This window comes from Macrotis lagotis, chromosome 1 (genome assembly GCF_037893015.1).
Source record: "Macrotis lagotis isolate mMagLag1 chromosome 1, bilby.v1.9.chrom.fasta, whole genome shotgun sequence".
In the NCBI taxonomy this organism is placed as follows: domain Eukaryota; kingdom Metazoa; phylum Chordata; class Mammalia; order Peramelemorphia; family Peramelidae; genus Macrotis; species Macrotis lagotis.
This window is the reverse complement of record NC_133658.1, coordinates 649,567,005-649,586,177: the sequence shown is the minus strand read 5'-3', so window position 1 is coordinate 649,586,177 and position 19,173 is coordinate 649,567,005. Positions and strand designations below refer to the sequence as shown.

The following is a 19,173-nucleotide window of genomic DNA, read 5'->3' as shown; positions in this document are numbered from 1 at the left end:
CTTGGAGACTTTGAATACAGAAGCTTCAGTTTTGTCTTCTTCTGAGTGTGTATTTTGATCCTCCATGGGACCAAAGTAATTTTCTATGGTCAGGTTCTTCTTTTTCTGATGTTTGCTCACTTCCTCAGTTTACAACTAATTTACTGCATTTCTAAGGCTTTGAGGGTTTTTGGGGCAACCCACAAGGATCTTAATTCCTCCAAGGTCTTATGAGAGGCTCTGTGCTCTGGTCTGTGGATAACTATAAGCCCTCCCCTCTGTCCTGGAGCTGTGAGGAAGGTCCTTGCTCCTTTTTTTGGTAGAATGGAGGCCCAGACTGCAAACTGTATCTGAGTGTGGGCAAGCAGCAGAATTCTACCCCAGGGATGGCAGAGAGACCTTTTCAATATCTCCCCACCCCCTTACCACACTGGCCCAAGACTCTGTGCTCACTCTGGTGCCTTAGTGTTCTCTCACCACCGTTCAAGCCATGAGGATCCCTGGGCCAAGAGATCTGTAAAATGCCCTCTCTATCATGGTCTCAGTTGCCTCTACCCCCCCTTTTCTCTTCTTCTCTACCTTTCTCACATTCACTTTAAAAATTTTGTGCCTTAGTGGGACTTCTGGCCAAGATGGCACCAGAAAAGACAGGCACAATGCTAATCTCTTGATCTTCCCTCATAAATAATATGACTTTTTTATAAGGCAATGGAGTTAAGTGACTTGCCCAAAGCCACACAGGTAATGATTAAGTGTCTGAGGCCAGATTTGAACTCAGGTACTACTGACTGCAGGGCCGGTGCTCTATTCACTGCACAAACTAGTTTTCCCCTCTCACAAATAATATGAAACTAACTTCTTAACAGAAATCCAATCCATAAAGCCCAGAAAGAGAAACTAGGAGAAGATCTACCTCAAGGTTTGTCCTCCAATAGTAGGTGAGCTGGGCACAGAGGGCTCTGTTGAGTGCACAGGACAGGGTCAGAGCCTGAGAACTCAAGTAGCTTGATCAACAGGACAGACTAGAGCCTGAAAGCCTAAAAGCAGAGCAATCTGATCAGTCAACTAGGGAGTAGAGGCATGGTTGTGACACTGAAGGTTGAGAACTTGCTGGCAGAGCTGGAGGGAGATTTCCAGTGCTTCATTTCAGCTGAAGTCCCTTCCCAGAACAAACACAATTACAGCCCCATCTCTGCCTGAGACCTGTGAGCAGAAGACCTCCCTTAGCAGTGAAGAGGGAGATAAATTTCCTTGCCCTAGGGCAAAATCCACCATTGATCAAAGATAAAAATATTCAACAGCTTTATCTGCCCATTCCAAGTTAAGGGAGTGGACCTTAAATGAACATCACAGACACTCCAGAGAAAGCAACCAACAAAGCTTTCTGGCCATTCCACTTGGACATACTAAGCCCAGTGACTAAAGCCTCTAGGGATCTAAACACCAAACCTCTGAGAAGCAGCCTCTTGCCAAAGTAAGGTCTTAGTAAAATGAAGAAAGGCCCAAAAAAGGGGGTTCCATAGAAAAATTGCTAGAAGGAAAAGACTCTAACTCAGAGAGACTTAGAACCTCTGAGGAGAATATGATCTGGTCTCCAACACACAAAGACTTCCTTGAAGAAATCAGAAAGGAGGTTAAAAATCAATTGGAAGATTTGGGAGAGATAATTTATACCTTGCAACAAGAAAACAAATCATTGGAAAATACAATTGAATAAATGCAAAAAGAAACTAATTCTCTCAAAATCTCAATTGATCAAATGGAAAACTTTCAAAAATAGAATTGACCAATTGGAAAAAGAGTTGCAAAAGGTAAATGAAGAAAATTCTTCTCTTAAAAAAAAGAATGGAGTCTGTGGAAACTAATAACTTCATGAGACAGCAAGAGACTATTAAACAAACTCAATAAATTAAAAAAATAGAAGAAAATGTAAAATACCTCATCAGCAAAACGACTGACTTTGGGAACCAAAGGAGAAAGGACAGCCTGAGAATTATAGCTCTTCTGAAAACATTGAAGAGAAAAAAAACTTGCATTTGATATTACATGATTTAGTGATGGAAAATTGCCCTGATATCATGGAACCTGAAGGCAAAATCGTTACTGAAAGAATACATAAATCCCCTCTGGAAAGGGATCCTAAAATGAAAACACCAAGATGTTGTGGTCAAATTCCAGAACAATCAGATAAAAGAGAAAATGCTGCAAGCAGCCAGAAAGAAACAATTTAGATACCAAGGAACCACAGTAAGGATTAGACAGGATCTGGCTGCATAAGCATTAAGGGATTGAAGGGCCTGGAATGAGATATTCCAAAGAGCAAGGGAATTGGAATGCAGTCAAGAATCCACTATCCAGCAAAGCTAAGTCTTATCTTCTGGGGAAAAGATGAACATTTAATAAAATGGGAGATTTCCAGCATTTCCTAATGAAAAGGCCAGAGCTTAATAGAAAATTTGACATCAGATAGGAGGTTCAAGAGACACATAAAAAGGTTTATAAAGGGGGGTTAAAGGCAAAAAACTGCTATCCAATAAGATGAAACTGGCTATATACCCACTTGGGAGAAAGATTCTCATAAATATTGAGAATTGTAACTCTATTAGAGAGAATATATTTAGCCAGAATTGATGGACAGTCGTGATTTTTCTGTGACTCAGATAGAATGATTGTAAAACAACACCTCCTTAAAAGAGGGACAGTAAGGAGACAGGAAGAGGGAGGAGACTGAATAGGGTAAATCTCATTACATTAGGAGGTATAAAAGACCTATTGTAATAGAGGGGAAGAAGGGAGAAGCTGAGAACCACCTGAATCTTCCTCTCATCAGACTTGGCTTAAAGTTAACTTACACAAAAACTCAGTTAAGAAACTTATCTTACATTTAAAGTATTAAAAGGGGAAAAGAGGAGGGAGGAGATGGGGAGGGAGAGAAAAAAGGGACCTAAAAGAAGGAAGGGAGGGAAGAAGGAGAAAAGGGAAAGGGGAAAGAAAGGGGAGAGGGGTTGACATAGAAGGACAAACACACTGAATGTGGCAGTATCCAGAAGCAAAATACTGGGGAATATGGATAAAGGGAAAAAAGGGGGGGGGGGAATATAAACAGAGGGAAGATGTCATGGAAGGCAAGAAAGAGTTAGTCATTATAACTTTGAATGTGAATTGGATGACTTCTCCCTTAAAACATAAGCAATTAGAAGAATGTGATTTCTCTTTCTTCACATTCACTCAAAATAAGTAAAATCTTAAAAAAAAGAATAAATAAATAAATAAAAAAACAAAAAAAAATTGTACCTTGAAACAGACTCTTCTCGGGGGGGAGGTGAAGGGAAGCAAAATTAGGGGAAAGATTGTAAAACTGAAAATAAATAAAATCTTTTTTTTTGTCATTTCTTTTTTTTCTTTTAAATTTCTTTTTTATTCTCATTTTGTACAAATGGTTTTTTACATTAATAAAATATTCTTGTTTACAAGTAAACAAAATACCCCTCCTCCCCCGTGAATATAGATAGACTTGTTTGGGCGAAAAAAGTAAAGGGGAGAGAAAACATTAAAATAAAAAAATAATAATAGTAATAATTGTAGGTATGGCCAGGTGGCACAATGGACGAAGCAACAGCCCTGGAGCCACAAGCACCCAAGTCCACATCCAGCCTCATAAACCCAACAATCACCCAGCTGTGTGACATGCAAGCCACCCGATCCCCACTGCCCTGCAAAAACCAAAAAAAGAAAGAAAGAAAAAAAAAGACCCAAAATAAAATAAAATAGTAATAATAGTAGGGGTGGCTGGGTGGCAGAAAGAACATCGGCCCTTGAGCCAGGAGCACCTGGGTCCAAATCTGGCCCCAGATACCCAAAGATCACCCCGCTATGTGGCCCCAGGCAGGCCATCCAGCCCTACTTGCCCTGCACCCTCCCCCAAATAATCATAACAAAAAATGTGCTTGAGTCTTTGTTCCAACACCAACAACTCTGTCATGAGTGGATCTCATTCTTTATGATAAGTCCATCACAAAAGTTATTTCCATATTTTTCCACCATTGCCATTGCTGATCGCAACTCCCTCCTTTCTTATTTCTCCACTACCATGTACTCTATTTTCTCTCTCCTTTCACTATGACTCTGCTGTAAGGTTGCTGAGTGGCACAGCAGACAGATCCCTGGTCCTGGGGCCAAGAAGCCCTGAGCCCCCATACCACCCCTTAGGCCCAGAATCCACCTGGCCCTATGGTCCTGGGCAGGCCTTCCAATCCCAGCCCCTTGCAAGAAGTAAAAAAGAAAATGTGTTATATCTGACCAGTCTCCCCCCATGGTCCATCCTCTCCTCCTTTATTCACATCCCCACCCCTTCCCCCTGCTGCCCTCTCCTTCTTACTCCAGATATCTATACCCCATTGAGTATATTTGCTGTTTCCTCTCCTAGCCATCTCTGATGAGAGCAAAGTTTCCCTCATTCCCCCTTGCCTCCCCCCTTCCATATCATTGCAATAGCTCATTGTAATAAAAAAAAAATCGTACGTGAAATATCTTGGACTATTACCCCTCTCCTTTTTCTTTTTCCCATTCCATTTCCCTTTTTTTTTGATTGGCTCCATTTTTACACCATATTATATCTTCGAATTCAGCTTTCTCCTGTGCTTCAACTATAAAAGCTCTCTCTACCTGCTCTATTAACTGAGAAGGTTCATATAAGTATTATCAGTGTCATTTTTCTATGCAGGAATACATGCAGTTCATCCTCATTAAGTCCCTCATATTTCCCCCCTCTCATCCAATCTCCATGCTTCACCTGAGTCCTGTATCTGAAGATCAAACCTTCTGTTCAGCTCTGGCCATTCCAAAAGGAACCTTTGAAATTCCCCTGGTTCATTGAAAGTCCATCTTTTTCCCTAGAAGAGGACATTCAGCCTTGCTAGGTAGTTCATTCTTGGCTGCATTCTAAGCTCTCTTGCCTTCTGGTATATTGTATTCCAAGTCCTGCGAGCTTCCAATGTAGCTGTTGCTAAGTCCTTTGTGATCCTGAGTGCAGCTCCACGATATTTGAACTGTGTCCTTCTGGCTGCTTGTAATATTTTCTCTTTGACTTGGGAGTTCTGGAACTTGGCTATAATATTCCTAGGGGTTGGTTTTTTGGGATTTCTTTCTTGGGGGGATCAGTGGATTCTCTCCATTTCTATTTTGCCCTCTGCTTCTAGAATATCAGGGCAGTTTTCCTGTAGTAATTCTTTGAAAATGATGTCAAGGCTCTTTTCCTGATCATGACTCTCAGGTATTCCAATAATTTTTAAATTATCTTTCCTAAGTCTGTTTTCCATATCAGTTGTTTTTTCAATGAGATATTTCATTTTCTTCTAATTTTTCATTTTTTTTGTTTGAAGTATTGATTCCTGATTTCTGGTAAATTCATCAATCTCCCTAAATTCTATTCTTTGTCTGAAGGATTTGTTCTCCTCAGAGAGTTTTCTTATCTCTTTTTCCATCTGGCCAATTTTGCTTTTTAAAGCATTCTTCTCCTCAATAACTTTTTGAACTGTTTTATCCATTTGACCTTAGCTGGTTTTTAGCATGCTATTTTCTTCAGCATTTTTTTGGATTTCCTTGACTAAGCTGCTGACTTCATTTTCATGTTTTTTCCTGCATCTCTCTCCTTTCTTTTCCCAGTTTTTCTTCCAACTCCCTCATTTGATTTTCAAAGTCTTTTTTGAGCTCTATCATAGACTGAGCCCAATTTCTGTTTTTCTTGGAGTCTTTAGATGCAGGAGCTTGTGCTTCCTCATCTTCAGACTGAGTATTTTGGTCCTTCTTGCGCTCATTTGCAAGGTATTTCTCAATAGTCTTCTTTTTGTTTCTCTGCTTGCTCATTTTCCCAGCCTGGGCCTGGTTTGGGGTGTTTCTTGAGCTTTTGGGACACTCCCACAAGGGTCTCAGTGTGTGCGTCTCTGTCCTCCCTCCTGGTCTGTGAATGACCATAAGCGCCCCCCTCTGCCAAGGGGCTGATTTTGGGGGGGAGCTGCTGTTCTATGGAGGGGCCTAGACTGTGATTAGGATCTGAATGTGGTCAGAGCCCCAGAGTCCTGTTTCAGGGGCAGAGGAAAGAGCTAGGCAGTCTCTCTTCATTCCCCTCCCTCAGCTCAATGGGCTCATGCCCTGGGGGCTCCTGCTTACCAGCCCAGCCTGCTTCTGTTTCCTGGATCAGGGCTGGGGAAAGAAGATGCTGCTTGCTGTGTGCCCTGAGGGCTGGGCTCCACGGGCTCACTCTAGCAGAGGTCCCCTGCTGTTCCCCCACTTTGTGCCCGGTGCTCCTTGGGGTGCAGCTCAGGAGACTTCCCCGCTGCTGTGAGCTGAGACCCCCAGCACCCTGGGGCTGCCTCCAGGAGGCTGAGGTTCTTTGGCTCTGGTGGGCCACCCCTCTGGCGGGCAGCCTCTCCAATCCCGGGGAGCAGAGCTTTTCTGCTCTTTTCCCGGTTACCTTGAATAGGAGAACAGCCTCACTGGGTCCCTTTGTGGGTTCTGTCTCTCGAAATTTTAGTTAGAGTCCTTAGCTGATGAATTTTATCAGAGAGCTCCTAAGACTTGATCCCTTCTGGTCACCATCTTGGCTCTGCCCCCCCCAAATAAAATCTTTAAAAAAAAATTTGTACCTTGGAAAATGAAACTGCTAGTGTTCAGAGACTTCATTCTCTTTGTTAAGTCTTATACTGTAAAAGACAGCTGGATTAGCTAACTGCCAAAAGTCATCCTAGGGAGAAGAAGAGCTGTTCCAGAAATTTGGATATTGAGAACTTTCACCTTTTTAAAAGGTGAAGAAGCTCAGTTTGAAGTGTGTGTGTGTGTGTGGGGGGGGGAGGTGGGATATTTGCAAATTTTTTTCGTTATGCTCAATCTACCTTTCTCTAAAGCATTCTGCCTAATTAATGGAAAAACTTTTTTTTAGCAACTATGCATGTGCAATTTCTTGGATTCATATCTTTGATATTTTCCTGTAAAATGATAGAGTATGAGGTAGAATAGAATGTTTCTCTTCTCTATAAGAGTATTACATGTTTACCTTATGTGAAGAGTAAAACAGCTGAAAAAAAATCTGAGATCCAATAATGAAGTTGGGGTAAGATCCTAACCAGATGTGAAATACAAAAAGTGGGGAGATCCTCTTTTTGAACGTTGGTATAATCTTTCTTAAATTGAATCATTCTAATTTGTCTCATTGTGGATTTACTTTCAAATTTCATTATTTGTATTACTTGTTTCTTTTCTTCTCATTTGAGAAAAATGAAAGAAGGGAAGAGAATGGGAAAAGAGGCCAGATGAAAGAGAGCATGGAATTAATTGAACTCAATGATTACCTAGGATGACAGATGGAGAACCCACAGTCCAACATGCAACTCATGAAGCTTTATGATTTGAGAAACTTTGGAATTTTAGAATCCCAATAAGCTAATGTATAGTTGCATTCAAATCCTTTAAGGGGATTCTAGGATGAGATGTATCATTCTGTTCTTGTGCCTTACAGAAATTTGAAGTACTCAAACAAAATGAAATTGTTATAGTCCAAACAAGGCCTAGGAAACTGTAGAGAGATAGAAGTGTATATGAATTATCAAATATTAGGACTAGACAGTTTTCTTTTGTACTCATTTCCAATAACCTTACCTTAAATTTATGTATCTTTAGTAAATGAATGGCAAAAATTCATTTTGGGGGGTTATGTGTATATAGACAAGGAGTAAAATGGAAAGAAATAAAAATTGTAGGCTTTTCAGTGAAGTCATGGTAGAAGATGGAATAGAAGTAGAAGGGAAAATAATTAGGGGTTGAATATAATTCAAGTAATAAATATGTTCAGGTGTTAAAAAATTGAGATAGTTCAAAATCCTTGAAAATAAATGATGATAGAAATTTAAGAATAGTTGGAAAGTATACCCATTTAATTCAAATGTTTCTGTGAATCTTCTGGTTCATGGACGAGGCTAGAACTCCAAAGTTCCCAAGAAGTGGAAGTGGCTGTAAGCCCTTGGTATTCAACTTCAATGAGCAAGAACTGAAACCAAGATTGGATTCTTTCTTAAATTGTTGAGAACCAAATCATTGGTTTCCCACTTTTTCTAGGGAGGAAGAAACTGGAATGATGCTGTTGGCTTGGTTGTGTGAAGATTATCAAATTTTAACATTTCTACTACTATAGTATCTCTCAAATACACTTTCTTCTTTTTATCCACAGTATAGACACTATTGTTTGGGCTATCTTCCCTCTACCTTGGATTGTCAATAGTTTCTTGATTGATTTCTCATCTGCCTGTCTCTATACACTTTAACCCACCCACCTCACAGTTGCCAAAATATTCTTTCTAAGGAACAGATCAGTCCATGTTTCTTCCTAGTTAAAAAAATCTGATGTCTCCCAACAGTCTCTAGAATAAAATGAAGCTGTCTCAGTCTTTTATTTGAAGTCTTTCCCAATGTGGTTGCAATCTGGTGGCAGTGGTGGTTGTTGTCCTTTTGTTCTCAAAGATGACCAAAACGACATCTCTATATTTGAGCAAAATTGCAGTGGATCCAACTGGTTGATCACACCAATACGAGTTTAGATTACTCTATCACAGATTAGGCACAAATTGTCCATGGGAAAGTTTTAGGCAATTTTTCTAAATTTGCACATCTCACCTTTCTTTTGAGCTACTTCAATTCTTCCTTGTTCATAGAACATATCACCTTCCTTGATGAGAGCATGTCATCCTGGGTAGTCCTGTGCCAGTGTCTTCCATGTCATACTAAGGAATTCTTCAGAGAGACTTTTAGAATGTTCTAGTATCACTTCTACTAATAACCATGTGAGCACTGGCCTTATGTTATTTTCCAGGAAATACTTGTTTTGGCAATCATACATTTGACAGGTACATGACGAGCCCATGGAAGTTGTGCTTGCTGAAGTAGAATGTGAAAGCTTAGCAGTTTAATTTGATACAATGTCTTGAATCTTGGATGTCTGAATCAGAAAGATCTTAGATCCTTAGTACTTAGTACTCCAAAGTTTTTGGACCCTGACAGCAACAGGTCTGCACTATCTGGGATAATTTGAAGTGTTTCTTTTTCTTGGTTCAAAAACAGTGTATTTAAAAATTAAATTAAAATGTGCATTTCTTTACAGATTACTAAGAGATGACTTTTTTGGAAATGAAGAACTTCCAGTATTGTGTCTGGGTGCATCTTGCTGAGTATAAAAACAGTGGGGCAAGAGATAGTGCTTTTTCTTTTCTTCTTGTCTTTGTACAAATGTACAGCATCATTTCTTCCTCTGGATTTCTTGCCTCTATGTATTTCTTTCTGGGAAATCTGTCTATATTTGACATGGGTTTCTCCTTAGCTAACTAACCAAAAAAGTTGTTCTATCTTTTTGGTCAAACAGCAGCCACTCTTTCTAAGGCTATGCAGTCCAATTGTGCAAATGATCTGTGATAATATATGATCTCTTTGTTTCCAACTGTCATCCTTGATATTACACAGCTATCATGAATCGTAGAGTTTGTTCTATTCTAGGAATAAGTACCTGGTTAGGTGGTTATGTTCATGCTATCATCCTGACCTCCCTTACTTTGCAATTATCTTATTATAAACCCAACCAAATAGAGGACTATTTCAGTGACATCCTACTGTCTTATCAGCCCAGAAAGTAAGTTAATTTTACTAATATTGGTCTTTTTTGTCTCCTATACGTCTTCCTCATTCTGACTTCATACTCTCACATTGGTATCTCCATATCAAGAATTCACTCCAATGAAGGTAGATAATGATTTTTTTCCATATACAGGACACACCTCATAGCAATTCTTTGTGTCTTTGGGACCATCATCATCATCATCATCATCATCATTATTAACCTACAACACATTCCCTGTCCCTTACTTGGTTCAGTGGTTTAGATATTAAATAATTTTGTTACTTAAACATTGAACTTCCAGACCTATAGTTTAAGGAATATGGGTGTGAAATTTCCCTTCAATACAGTATTATGTAAAATGGAGATCACTGTTGAGAATAATTAAAATTCTAAGTAGTAATGGGCAAAGTTTGATGACTCCTTAGTATACCTAATTACAAAAACATCTTTCAAACTTTATTAAGAAATTATAAACTACTGTAAATTGTTGTATCTTTTGAACTTACTGATTCCTACAACATTTCCTTATCTGTGTATGAATTTCACCACATTTCATAATGAAATTGCTTATTCACATAATTACTATTTATAATGGGTAATTTCTTCTTATTATGAACTTAACAAATCAACAAACATTAACATTTCAATGTACAAAGAAGAAAAGAAAAATGCATATGAAACTACAGATTCATGTCATCTACTTTTCTTCAAAACATATCAATCTCGGGGCAGCTAGCTGTCACAGTGGATAGAGCACTGGCCCTGGAGTCAGGAGTACCTGAATTCAAATCTGTCCTCAGACACTTAATAATTACCTAACTATGTGGCCTTGGGCAAGCCACTTAAATCCATTTGCCTTGCAAAAAAAAAAAACTAAAAAAACATATCAATCTCATATTGTAGTTACAAAACTGTAATGCTTATCTGTCTGTATGCCTCTAGGATTCCTTTTGGTATCTTTAGTATAGGTTTTTAAATGATTTTTTGATGCATTTTTGTTTGTTTTCTTTTTTTTTTCAAATCTCTAATACTTTCAGTCATCTTCATCCTCCAAATAGAAATGCTACTTCCAAGTAAGTATAGCAAATCCAAAAATTCAATACATTGGTTACATCTAAAATTATGTCATTCATTCTGTACTTCTGGTCTGAACCCTCTCTACTGAGAGGTGGAAAACATATTTAATCTTCAGTCTTTTCAATTCCTGATTGGTCAATGAATTTACCAGAACTCTAAAATCTTTCAATATTGTTGTCCTCTCTATTATTGTGGTCATTATGTAAATTCTTTTCCGGGCTTATTTCACTTTGCATCTGCAATCCAATCATTACTCATCAAAAGTACTATTGGTTGATTTTTCTTTATAAATAATCTCTTTTGGAGCAGCTAGGTGATTCAGTGAATAGAGTACCAGTCCTGGAGTCAGGACGACCTGAGTTCAAATTGGACCTCAGACATTTAATAATTACCTAGATGTGTGATCTTAGGTAAGCCTCTTAATCCCATTGCCTTGCAAAAAAAAAAAAAAAAAAACAGCAGCAAATAAACAAATAAATAAAATAAATGATAAGTAAACTCTTTTTCATCTTGACAAATGGCATGTAAAGGTAGAGAATCCCACTAACCCAACCCAGTCTTTTAGAAACAGATGTGTCTCCTATATCTTATAGGGATTGAAAACAAATATGAGAAGAAAATGAAATAGGCAAAAGTTGTGATGGAGCACTGAAATCACTTCCTGTTTTTTTCTCCTCCTCTCAGACTCTGAAGAGAACGAGAATTAGGTCCCTTAGTGGAAATCAAGTAACATGACTATGCCTGAACATGTCAATTAGAAGTATTAATAGGAACTATGTTATCAGTTGGTGAAAATTCCTAACCGGTGGAGTAGAATCTTTATGATGGAACAGTAAATCACTAAGAGAGATGCTATGTATATTTTTTCAAACAAAGAGATCAATCCATTTAACTAAGTCATAACAAAAGAGAAATCAGAGAAGGTATATATAGGAGGTGATATGCTAGACAATGCAGAGTGAAGGAACTTCTCCAATGGAAACAAGGTGGTCAACTAAGAAAGAGAATTCTAGATCCAACATAAGGGGAAATTCCTTTAAAAAGTAAAGATATTATATTGAAAAATCAAATAGAAAATAATTTATATATGACATTTGAAAATTTAAAGTCTTCAGAAAAAGCATCTTCAGAGATATGTATTTGAAGGGTAGGAGAGTATAATGTCTTGTCAAAACAAAAAAGATAAAATTGAAATGGTGGTATAATCATCCCTTATGTCTTTTACACACTTTAAACAATCCAACCACTCTGATGCTGTAAAATCATTATTTTTACTGATATGTTCACAGAGAGCCATGTCTTTGTACAAATTTAAAACCTCCATCAAATGCCAATTTTTTTTGTTTTCTCTTGGTTTCTTTGTGTTATTTAGGACAAAAGATAAGTCATAAGATCTGAAGGATTCATATGCAACCATGATTGAACCAGATTAAAATATAATTAGTAATATTTTTTAAATAAAAACAATAATATATACATAATGTTTAATATGTGTTTTATGTCAATATACTTTCATAAAAATACTCATTCATGGTTTAGTGACCCCTATTCTATTAAGTTTAATATCACCAATAGAATGTATGATCAATTTGAAAAACAATCACCTGGAATAGAGGGTGGCTAGTGGTATGTCTCATATCTTTAGAGGGTTGAAAAAAGTGAGAGAGGAAATTGAAAAAAAAAGCAAAGCTATGATAGCATATTGAAACTACTTCCTGTTTCTTTCCCTTTTCAGCCAGTTCAAAAGAATAAGCTTGTTCCATAAGTGGAACTAAATAACAACACTCAGTGTACCATGGCAATTGGACAGTATCAGTAAGATCAAGCGACAAACTTCAGATGGAAGTCACAAAAGGGGCAATTTTATATCCCTGTCATAATGTCCTAGGTATCCATGATATTTTGGGGAGAAGTAGGGAAGCTTCCTTACCACTTTGTCTATGTGGCTACTTTTGCTGACAAATAAAAATATTACAATGTTAAAAAAAGTATAGAAAAGAGATGGTTCAGAAAAATTGTGGTGGGTAAGACTCCTAAATGAGAGGATTTTTTTCTTTCTAGCTCAACTTTTTTTATTTTAGGTTTTTGCTAGGCAATGGGGTTAAGTGGCTTGCCCAAGGCCACACAGCTAGGTAATTATTAAGTGTCTGAGGTCGGATTTGAATTCAGGTACTCCTGACTCCAAGGCCAGTGCTCTATCCACTGCACCACCTAGCTGGCCCCTAGCTCAACTTTTTTGTAGGAACTTAAAATCTCATCAAAATGAGTTAACTCCTTGGGACTCCTTACATCCATTTATAAACATAGGCTGTTTTTACCAAGAAATTTAGCTTATCTCCTCACAGGAAAGGGAGAAAGTCAGTCCAGTGGAACTTACTGAATGAAGATTTATCTGCAAAATTAGAAAAACTTAAGAGAAGTCTTTTACCAGTCTGGAGACATTTTTGTAGATATAGGCTCCTTGTGAGTCTTATTTCTATATCTGTCTTCCTTTTCTCTTCCTAGCCTGGTCAGTCCTTTTGAATTCCCCTTAGGTTAGGTAGGGAGGAAGCAGGAAAAGGTTGAAAAAAATGATTTCCATTGACTTTCACTCAGTTAAGTTTCTTCTTCTTCCTGAAAAGGTCTATGAGTAGGAATGTTGTGCACCCAAATTATAATGAACCATTTAAAAATTTTATCATTTCTCTATTTTTTCCTATGTTCCTTTCTTCCTTCTATTTAATACAAAAGAATGGCAAAATTCATCTTACGGTCTTTTTTTATTGATTTTTTAAAAATTTTTATTTAAGGGAATGGATTAAGTGACTTGCCCAAGGTTACATAACTAGGCTATTATTAAGTGTCTGGGGCTAGATTTGACCTCAGGTTCTCCTGACTCCAGGGCTAGGGCTCTATCCACTACTCCACCTAACTGCACCTTAGTTTGTGGCCTCAAAAAACAATCATTCTAATGGTAGAGAACAAGCAAAGAACATTGTACAAGCAAGCTATTTCAAGATAAACTGGGTATAATCACTAGAGGAAAGGTTCCTATAGAATGTAAGATTTTGGCTGAGGATCTGAAGGAAGTCAAGGATATCAGGATATAGAGCATTTCAGATGGGGTAGGCAGTCTCTGGAAATGATTCGTGAAAGATCTTATTTATAAAACAGAAAGGAATCAGTGTCACTGGTTTGCAAAATGTATGTGGGAAATATTGTAAAGTCTAAGAAGACCTGAAAGAAAATCACTAGGTTGTGAAAAGTTTTGAATCTCATACAGAGGGTTTTATATTTGATGAGACAAATGCTTGTTAATAAAAGATGATTTAGTGAGATACAGAATTTCTCCCTTTTTAAAAGTCCTGATTTCAAAAGTTTTGTCCCTTAAATGATATTACTGATAATGAGATTTGATAAAGTTTCTTAAGTCTTGTTTAGATCCCACCCAGATAGGCAGTCATTGTACTCTACTCAGATTTGACTAGAGATAAATTATATGAATAGGGATAAATTCTTTGAATAGATTGTCCAAGGCTGGAGTAATTAGATGAAATAAAAAAATTTCATTTGAATAGGTGGAGTCCTTCATTGTAACATTCATTTCCTCATTAATTATTAATCAAACAGAATCCTTTGTCACTCTTGGAAAGATCCATATTCCAAAGGGCAAACAATTACTGATCTCTTCATTATTTTGTACAAGTCCTTCCATGTTTCCAAGATGATTGAGCACATCATTTCTTAGAGCATAGTAGTATTTTTATCACTATCACATATCACAATTTGTTCAGCTATTCTCAATTGCTAGGTAACCCCACAATTTCTCATTCTTTGCTACCACAAAGAGCCCTTCTATATATATTTTAGAATAAATAAGTTCTTTTACTTTTCCCCTAATAATCTTTGGAAATAAACCTAGTACTGGTACTGCTGGGTCAAAGGCAATTTAATAACTCATTTGGGCAGAGTTTCAAATGGTTCTCCAAAATGTTTGGATCATTATTCATTTCGACATACAATGAATTAGTGTGCCAATTTTTCCACATCCCCTTCTTATACCTTCTCCATCAATCATTTTAGGCAAGTTGATAGCTACAAAATGATATCTCAAAGTTCTTTTAATATTCATTTCTCTAATCAATAATAATACAGAGCATTTTTTCTCATGACTATAAATTGTTTGGATTTCTTCACTGGAAAACTTCAGGTTTGTATCCTTTGACCATTTATCAATTGGGAAAGGACTCATATTTTCATAGATTTGAGAAAATTCTACATATACTTGAGAAAGAATATATACTTAATCCCAAAAACTATCTACAATTTTTCTAATTTTCTGCTTTCCTTCTGATCTTGACTAAATTTGTTTTATTTGAACAAAATATTTTAATTTTATGTAATCAAAACAATCCATTTTTATAGCTAGCTTTGCTCTCTATTTCTTGTTTATTAATAAATTATTTATGTTTTCCTAAGTCTGATAAGTAATATATTCCATATTCACCAAATTTTCTTGCAATCTCTCTCTCTTTATGTCTAGGTCATGTATCTCTTTTGACCTTAACTTGAAAAATGATACAACATATCTTGCGCATTTCTTTCTAGTTTTCTCAACAATTTTTACCAATAATAAACTCTTGTCTCAAAAACTTGTCTTTACCTTTTTTAAATACAAAGTAACTATATTTTTTTGCTACTATAGATCAAATCTATTGTGTTCCATTGCTCTATCTTTCCATTTCTTAGCCAGCAGCAGAAAGTTTTGATAATTGTTGTCTTGTAATATAGATTAAGATATGGTTCTCTTCCTTTTATTTTTTATTGATTCTTTTGATATGTTTTTATTTTTTGTCTTTCCAAATGAATTATGTCATTATTTTTTCTAATTAAGTAAAATATTTCTGATAATTCAATTGGGAAACCATTGAGTAAATAGATCAGTTTCAGTAATATTGTCATTTTTATTATATTGGTCTTGCCTACCCATGAAGAATTAAATTCCTCTAATTATTTAAATATTATTTTATTTGTAGAAAAATTTTTTTGATAATTTTCTTTATGTAGTTATTGGTTTTGTTTTAGCAGATATACTTCTAGGTATTTTATACTGTCTATAGTTATTTTTTTAAAATTTGAATATTATATTTATTTTTTTTATAACTACACGAATTGGTAGTTTTTAACAATCATTTTTTTGAGATGTTTTGAGTTTTCCAATTTTTTCTCATCCTTCCTTCCCTTCCACTTCCTCTCAATTGGTAGGGCACTAAATAAGTAGTTTAATTTACATAGAATTGTCATTTTTATTTTATTAGTTTGGCATTTCCATGAGCAAATGATATTTACCCAATTATTTAGATCTGATTTTATTTCTGTGAAAATGTCTGTCTTGATAGGTAGACTATCAAGTACTTTATATTGTTTGATGCTATTTCTATCTTTTGCTGCTGTATCTTGCTATTAATAAATAAATATTGATGGTTTATATGGATTTATTTTATATCCTGTGACCTTGCTAAAGTTTTTAACTGTTTCTGGTAGCTTTTAGATGATTTTCTAGGGTTCTCTAGGTTTACCATTTTATCATTTACAAAGAGTGAGAGCTTTGTTTCTTCCTTCCCAATTCTAATTCCTTCAATTTCTTTTTCTTCTCATTACTAAAGCTAGAATTTCTAATACAATATTGAATAATAGTGGTGATAATGAGCATCCTTGTATCACCCCTGATCTTATTGGGAATGCTTTTACCTTATCACCATTACATATAATGCTTGCTGATCATTTTAGATAGCAACTGCTTATCATTGAAAAGGAACATTGCATTTATTCAGTTGCTCTCCAGTGCTATATTTTGTCAGACTTTTTCAATATCTATTGAGATACTCTCATGATTTTTTTTAGATTTTTTATTGATATGATCAATTATGCTCATAGTTTTCCTAATATTGAACCAACCCTGCATTCCTGGTATAAACCCTACTTGATTATAATGTTTTACCATAGCTATAATTTGTCATAATCACTTTGCTAATATTTTATTTAAAATTTTGCATCCATATTCAGTAGGGAAATTGGTCTATAATTTTTCTTTCTCTGTTCTGACTCTTCCTGGTTCATGTGTCAGTACCATATTGGTGACTTAAAAGGAATTTGGCAGACCTCTTTCATCTTTTTTTTTTTCAAATAGTTTATATAGACTTGGAATCAATTGTTCTCTGAATGTTTGATAGAATTCACTTGTGAATTCTCCATCTGTCCCTGGAGAATTTTTCTTAGGGAGTTCACTGATGACTTGTTGAATTTCTCTTTCCAAGACAGAGTTAAGTATTTAATTTCCTCTTCTTTTAACCTGGGCAATTTATATTTTTGTAAATATTTATCAATTTGACCTAAATCATTAAATTTATTGGCATACAGTTGGGAAAAATAGTTCTCAATTATTGCTTTAATTTCCTTCTTATTGGTGGTGGATTTACCATAAAATTTTGCATTTTTGATACTAGTAATTTGATATCTCTCTCTCTCTCTCTCTCTCTCTCTCTCTCTCTCTCTCTCTCTCTCTCAGGTTTTTGCAAGGCAAGGGGGTTAAGTGGCTTGCCCAAGGCCACACAACTAGGTAATTATTAAGTGTCTGAGACCGGATTTGAACCCAGGTACTCCTGACTTCAGGGCCAGTGCTTTATCCACTACGCCACCTAGCCGCCCCTCTCTTTCTTTTTCTAATCAAATTAAACTAAAGTATATATGTTTTATTGGTTTTTCATAAAACCAACTCTTGGCTTTATTTATTGGTTTGATAGTTTTTTGCTTTTGATTTTATTAATTTCACATTTTTATTTTCAGAATTTCTAAATTGATATTTACTTGGGAATTTTAAAATTGTTCTTTCTTTTTTTTTCAGTTGCTTGCTCCGTTCATTGAACTCTTTTTCTATTTTAATCATGTAAACATTTAGAGATACAATATATCCCCTAATAACTGCTTTGCCTGTAACCCATAAGTTTTGGAATGCTGTCTCATCCTTGTCATTGTCTTGGATGAAATCATTATTCCTTCTACAATTTGTTGTTTCATACATTCATTTTTAAAATTTTTAGTTTCCATTTAAGTCTATCTTTCGATGACCCTTTATTGCTTGTGATTTCTATTGCATCATGTCTGAGAAGGAAGTATTCAATATTTCTGCCTTGCTGCATGTGATTATGATGATTTTTTATGCCCTAATACATGGTCAAAAAAGATATATACACCTTTTTATCCCTATTCAATTTTTTCTAGAGGTCTATAACATCTAAATTTTGTAACATTCTATAAACCTCAACTTCTTTCTTGCTTATTCTTTGGTTAGATTTATCTAATTCTGAGAGAGGGAGGTCATGGTCCCCCACTAGGAGAGTGTCGCTTTCCATGTTTTCCTGTAACTCATTTAATTTCTCTTCATTTGCCTTGCAAAAACCTAAAAAAAAAAAAGATGTCTAGGATCTTTTCTTGGCCATGACTTTCAGATAGTCCAATAATTTTCAGATTATCTTTTTTTTGATGAATAAAATGCCAATTTATTTAAATCTGCGAATTCATAATACCTTTAGGTCACCATGTTTTCTTAAAGATACTAACAGTACAATTACTATTGGGAAGTTTTGTTATGCATTAAAAAATACACATTCTCCAGAAAGTTGGCAAGCACCAGTATAGGCAAAGTTGGAGACAAATTCATTAGTTAAAGGATAGGATTATAAAACTGTTTTGCCAAACTTCCATGGAGGCCTAAAATCCCTCAATGCCAAGTTTATCCAAACTCTCCCCAGCTTTCAAACATTTAGGAAACAGTTCAGGGTCTAATCGCCATTTCCTTTTCAAGGTAGGGTGGATTTGAGCAACCCAGATCCCTGTGAAAAGATTGTGACTTGGATTCAATAGCCATTCTTAGAGACAGTGAGATGTAGTTGAGACTTGGAAGCCAGGAGATCTGGATTTAATTTAAAATCACTAACTGTGGGACCTTGGGCAAATCTATCAATTATTCTCTCATTTGGAAAATGGAGCTACTTGGTAAAACTTAGAGTATTACAAAAATAGGTACAATTATTTCTGCTCACCCAAGCCCATTCTTAAATCAATCCTAGTCCTCTAGCTGACAGCTGCTGAGCTATATCAGCTCAGCTTTAGGAAAATTAATGAGAAGGAAGGGGGAAGGGAAGAGGAAGGGAGGGAGAGAGAAATGGGGGGGTAGGTGTAGAATGGAAGACCCAAGAAACCATCTTGTTGGCTTGGCAATGTGATTCCTTAATTCCAAGGCTCCCACAGGGGTCTTAAAGAGCTCGAATGAAAGCACCAGTTTCAGTTTTCTAAACATTCACTTTGTCCCTTCAAGGTTTTTCTGTCCAGTCTGTTCACTTTTTCTATAGCAATAACTTCTCTTCTTCTTTGGAAGCTGCCCTTTGTGAGCTCTTTGAAGAGCTTGTATGAGAAATGAG

General features: G+C 36.1%; 1 protein-coding gene across 1 annotated transcript in view; it reads left to right on the top strand.

The window, feature by feature from the left end:
* LOC141507565 (von Willebrand factor A domain-containing protein 5A-like) overlaps nt 1–19,173 on the top strand; it is a 156,653-nt gene that overhangs the window by 47,247 nt on the left and 90,233 nt on the right. The window lies entirely within an intron of this gene.